The sequence below is a fragment of the Phoca vitulina genome, unplaced genomic scaffold, assembly GCF_004348235.1.
Source record: "Phoca vitulina isolate PV1807 unplaced genomic scaffold, GSC_HSeal_1.0 scaffold63, whole genome shotgun sequence".
In the NCBI taxonomy this organism is placed as follows: domain Eukaryota; kingdom Metazoa; phylum Chordata; class Mammalia; order Carnivora; family Phocidae; genus Phoca; species Phoca vitulina.
Window position 1 is genome coordinate 2,319,141 of NW_022589766.1, and position 5,968 is coordinate 2,325,108.

Sequence of the window (5,968 nt, forward strand, 5' to 3'; positions counted from 1 at the left end):
ATTTGGAACAAGCCTGAGAAGCAACCACCTCTCGATGTGGAATTCCTGGCTGAGATAGTTGAATGGTGCAGGTTTTGGGGGCTGGATGTAGTGGAAGATGTTTGCTTTCATTTGGTCATTCACACAAGGGTGCGGCTCCCTGGGAGGCCAGCTACCCAGGGCCCCAGCTTGTCCATTCAGCCCCCAGGCCCCAGAGAAAATGGCCCCTCAACCAAGAGACTAGCTGCCTTAGGAGAGTGAGTTCTACGGTCTAAGGATCCATTGTTCAGATCAGTCTAAGTGTCCGACTGTTCCAAAAAGGATTCCCCAAATCAAAGCATAGAAGACAGACTGACCACCAGAGCTGCAAGGACCCTATGAGCCTGCCTGGTCCTATCACACTCCCCACCCCTACCTCATATTCTAAATAAAGTAATTGAGGGCCAGGGATTGAAATAGGCTTCAACCATGGTCATATTGCAACATAACAACAGAGTCAGAATATCACCTCAGGTCAGGATTTCCAGAGGGGCCAAAGGAGGCATGATGTATAGTAAGTGTGTGTGTGTGTGTGTGTGTGTGTGTGTGTGTGTGTGTAAGTTTGAAATGGAATGCCTCACAACAATATAAAATGAAAGATGGTAAACTATTTCATAGAGAATCAGTGTTGAAGTAAACTGAGTGATCTGATTGAGAATGATCATACTTGGCACATTAATCCCAATTTTAAAATACAAAATAGTTTGGGGCACCTGGGTGGTTCAGTCGGTTAAGCGTCCGGCTCTTGATTTTGGCTCAAGTCATGGTCTCAAGGTCATGAGATCGAGCCTCACTTCAGGCTCCATGCCCACCTCGGGCTCCATACTCAGCTGGGAGTCTGCTGGTCCCTCTCCTTCTGCTCCTCTCTCTCTCTCAAATAAATAAATAAATAAAATCTTTTAAAAAATACAAAATTGTTAATACTTACAAATTACATTCAATAGAGTTTAATAATTTGTTGTTGAAGGTGTTGAAGAAACCAAAAGACCTTGCCAGCCCTCAGTTGGGGATGTCTCAAAAAGATGCAGGAGATAGAGCTAAATGTGCAATGGCCCTGGGACATGTCCTGGAAACCACTTTTAAAAATAAATCTCTAGAGGCATTTCCAGCAGAGCCTGGCTGCTGAGAGCCAGGACAGACATGCTGTTCCTGGTCCAGGTTCCTGTCCGGGTCCTGCCCAGGCAGCGGCTGCAGTAGAAGGAAGGAGGTGTTGGACGTGCTGGCCCACTGCTGAGAAAATGGCCCTTCAACCAAGAGACTAGTGACTTAGGAGAGTGAGTTCTCTCCTAAGCCCTATCTCAGCTCAGAATGAACTCTACGCCCGGCACCACCAGCCTCATCGAGGACATCGACAAGAAGCACTTGGTCCTAATTCAAGATGGAAGGACGCTTATCGGTTTTATAAGAAGCATTGATCAATTTGCTAATTTGGTGCTACATCAGACTGTGGAGCTTACTCATGCGGTCAAAAAATATAGTGATATACCTCAAGGGATTTTTGTGGTCAGAGGAGGAAATGTGGTCCTACTAGGGGAGATAGTTTTGGAAAGGAGAGTGACACACCCCACCAGCAAGCATCTGTTGAAGAAATCCTAGAAGAACAAAGGGCAGAACAGCAGAACAAGCTGGAAGTTCAAGCTCTGTAGGATCGGGGTCTCTCCACTCCTCAAGCAGATACCTTTGATGAGGATTAGGTCAATTGCTGAGAGGCCATTGCTCTTGGGGAGCAGGGGTTATCACTGAACAAAACTGACATCCTGGTCACCTCACACATTTGACTAGAGACTGTAGAGTTTTGAAAAGTCATTTTTATTTTGAATTCTCTCACACGTGCAACATGAAGAAATCACGTGTCCTTTTTTTCCCCCTTATTAACGGCAAAATCATTGTTCAGAAAGAACAGTGGCATAGTCTCCTTTCACACATCGCTGTGGAGCCAGCAACTACTTTAGATTGCTCTTCTTGTGCCAAATTAGTGTTTACAGGAGACATTCTTCATTTACTTGTAAATAAAATATGAATCTCAAAACTCAAAAATGAATAAACAAACAAATCAATCTCTGGAGACTTTGGCCAAGAGCAACTATAAAAGCTAAATATGGTACATAAAATAACTGTTAAAAGTCACCAGAGAGTAAAAGCAGCCAGGACTTTAGAGCCCAAGGTTCTGGAGAAAAGGGAAATGCAATGAGTAAAACCCAAATTTCCTTCATGTTTTCCCTTCTAGGCATTTGCCAGTTCTCAGGGGGTATCAATGAGATAGAGGAGAAACATTGGCCTAGAACCGTAGCAGCCTAGGTGGTCTGAGAAGCCAAAAATTGAAGTGCAAATCTACCAAAGCAGCGAGAACATAGGGAACTCTTATCCTGGAGAAAGAGCCTAAATAGATATAAGCCAGGCATTCTGCATTTGATTTCCCCTAAAGGAATTGTTTCATTCCTAAGCTTTCCACATGATAGGCAAACGGCCAAGAAACTAAGCAGTAAACAGCTTCTAAAAGGTTGAAAAACCAGCCAGAGTTTGAGCAGTCTCAAAGTGCTAAGGAGAAAAAATATTGATGTCCAGGGCCCACCAAGGAGGAGAAATTTCAGTAAATAACCTAGGTTCTTATTGAGACAGATGAAGAGGATATTATCCTAAGAGATGAGACAAACCAGCAAAGACCAGCCCTCACAAAGCCTAAAATCCAACTTCAAAAATCTCAATTTCTGACAGGATCGAGGTGTTCTGTCTGCTATGAAAAAAAAAAAAAAAATCCCCTCCAAAGGAAGGCAAAATTATTCAGAGCCTCAACAATTCTTCATTCCCAATATCCAGTATTCAATCAAAACTTATGCAGCATGCTAGGAAATAAAACCAAATTAAAAAAGAGAGATAGAGGGAGAGACTATAGAAAAACATATAGATGACCTAGATACTGTAGTTATCAAAGACTATAAACCTAGGATTAATGTTCAAACAAATAGATGGAAAGATAGAAACCTGGAATCTATTTTAAAAGAAGCAAACAAAAATTCTAGGACTGAGAAATATGATAACTAAAATTAAGGATTCAATAAACAGGTAATAGGTAGGTTTAACAGCAGATTAGATACAACAGAAAAGAGGATTAGTAAATTGGAAAATAGGTGAGTAGAAAAATAATCAAACTGAAAGAGAAGAAAAAAGATTAAACACATGTACACATAGCTACACAAAAAGAGAGACAGAGAAAGAAAAAGAAACAGGGAAAAGAGCGTAAGAGACACAGTGAAAAGAACCAACATATGTGGAATTTGAATCCCAGAAGAGAGGAAACGGACCAGAATCAGTATTCGAAGAGATAAAAAGCAAGAATATACATTCAAGTAGCACCAACAAACTCAAACATATAAAATCAAAGAAAAGTACACAAAGGCACATTATGCTAAAGCTTCAAAAAAATAAAGATAAAAAGAAAAATCTTAAGATAGCCAGAGGAGGAAAAAAATTCAAAAGGTGCAATAAAAAGACCCACTCTACACAAACAATAGAAGCTGGAAGCCTATAGAATGACAGAGCTAAAAGGCTGAGGGTCTGTCAGTCTAGAATTCTACATCCACTGGAAATACCCTTAAAAACGAATATGAAAAAAATTTCAAGCAAATAAAAAATTAGAAAATGTATTATCAACAGACACATATTAAAAGACATACTAAAGGAAGTTATTCTGATAACATGATCCTACTTGGGAGAATAGTAATGCAGAAAGCAATAGATAGCACCAGAAATGGTAAATAGAAGAGCAAATCAAAATGAGTATTAACTCTTTAAAACAGTAGATAATGTCTTGTGGGATTTCAAATACATAGAGAAGTAAAATACATGACCAAAATAGCATAAAATGAAGAATGGAACTGGGTAAATGGAATTAAGTTGTTGTAAGGTCCATGTATTGTCTAGGAAGTAGTAAAATTATTAATTGAAGAATAGATTCTGTGAAGGCATATGGTATATCTTTAGCAGAGTTTGGCAAACTATCACCCACATCCAAATCCAGCCTACAGCCTATTTTATACAGCTTGGGAGCTAAGAATGGTTTTGCATTTTTAGAGAATAGTTGAAGGAGGAGGAGGGAGATGAGAGAGGGGGAAGAGGGAGTCAGTGTCCCTCTACACCTAAAATATTTACTGTCTGTCTCTCCACAGAAAAAGTATGCCAACCCCTGCCCTAGGGTAACACTAAATAAATAATAATAGAATTTATAACTAACACACTAGTAGAAGAAGGAATTAGAATAATGAAAAGCACTTTATTAAAAGAAGGCAGTGGAAATAAAAGAAGAACAAAAACCAGATCGAGCAAATTTAAAACAAGTAAGATGATAGAATTAACACCAAAAAATCAGGAATTTGATAAATGTAAGTGGGATCAATTATCCAATTAAAATTAAAAGACTATCAGACTGGTAAAAACAACACAAAACAGCAAGACCCAACTATATGCTGCTTACATCAGATGGACACATAAATGTTGAAAGTCAATATGCCACAGAAAGACTAACCAAAAGAAAGCTGGCTTATCTATATTGTTATCAGACAAAGCAAGACTTTAAGGCAAGAAGTATTTCCAGAGATAAAGTGGAACATTTCACAATAACAAAAATTTGATTCAGCCGCAAGATTTAATAATCTGAAATGTGTATGCATCTAAAAACAAAACTTAAAACATGCAGAGCCCAAACAGAACTAAAAGGAAAAACAAGTAAATCCAATAGCATAGTTGAAGATTTCAAATCCATTTTCAGCAACTGATAGACTAATCAGACAATGAATCAGTAAAGATAAAGGGGACTTCAACAACATGAGAAACAAATTTGACCTCGCCAGCATAGGTAGAACACTGAACCCAACAAAAACAGGATGACATTATTTTCAAGTGTGCATGGGATATTTAACAAAATAGACCATATTCCGAATCATAATGCAGATTTCAATAAATTGCAAAGGGTTGAAATTTAAAGAGTATGTCCTTTTAATCAAGTGTGAAAAAAAATCCTAAATATGAAACACTTTAAAAATCCTCAAATGTTTGGAAATTACTAAATAACACTTCTAAATAACCTATGATTCAACAACTAAATCAGAAATTAGAAATTTCCATGCAAATTAGAAAATACTCTGAACTGGATAATAATGATGAAGCAACATGTCAAAAATTTGTAGCACAGCACTTCAACTAGGCTTAAGGGAACAATTCATATCCTTAAATGTATATTTTAGAAAAAAAAAGAATAGCAGAAAATCAGTGATCTAATGACTACCTCAAGGAGTTAGAAAAGAACACCAAATTTAAGGCAAATAAACTAGAAGGAAAGAAATAATAAAGATATAAGCAATAGATGAAATAGAAAAAATATAGAATAGAGAAAAACCAACTAAGCCCAAAACAGAGTCTTTGAAAAGACTAATAAAATTTACAAATCCCTAGAAAGATTGATCAAGGAAAAAAAGGAACACATTATTAATACCACTAATGAGAAAAGGTGTCATCACTAGAAATTCATACAAATATCAAAGAGACAATGAGAAGATGTTATGAATAACTTTGTGCCAATAAATTTTATAATTTAGATGAAATGGACAAATTCTGTTTTAAAAAATCATAACCTGCAAGTATTGACTCTAGAAGAATTAGAAAGTCTTAATTATCCTATTTACTAAAACCAAACATTGCATTCCCATGACCTAGCAATTCTACTTTAAGAGATATGCCTACCTAGATGCATGGAAAGATGTGTGAAAAATGTTCACAGGGACACTTTCCCTAGTAGATAAAAACTAGAAACTACCCAAATGTCCCTCAATAGTAGAAAGGCTAACTATATCGTGGTTACAATGGAATATTATATACAACAGTGTAAAAACTGAACAGGCAACAACATGGATGAATTTCACAGACACTAATGTTGAGTGAAAAAAGTTAGATACAA

The 5,968-nt window shown here is 37.3% G+C and overlaps 1 pseudogene; it reads left to right on the forward strand.

Moving 5' to 3' along the window:
* The first annotated feature begins 1,326 nt into the window (after nt 1-1,326).
* On the forward strand, nt 1,327-1,712 carry LOC116623983 (annotated as a pseudogene).
* Nucleotides 1,713-5,968: the final 4,256 nt, after the last annotated feature.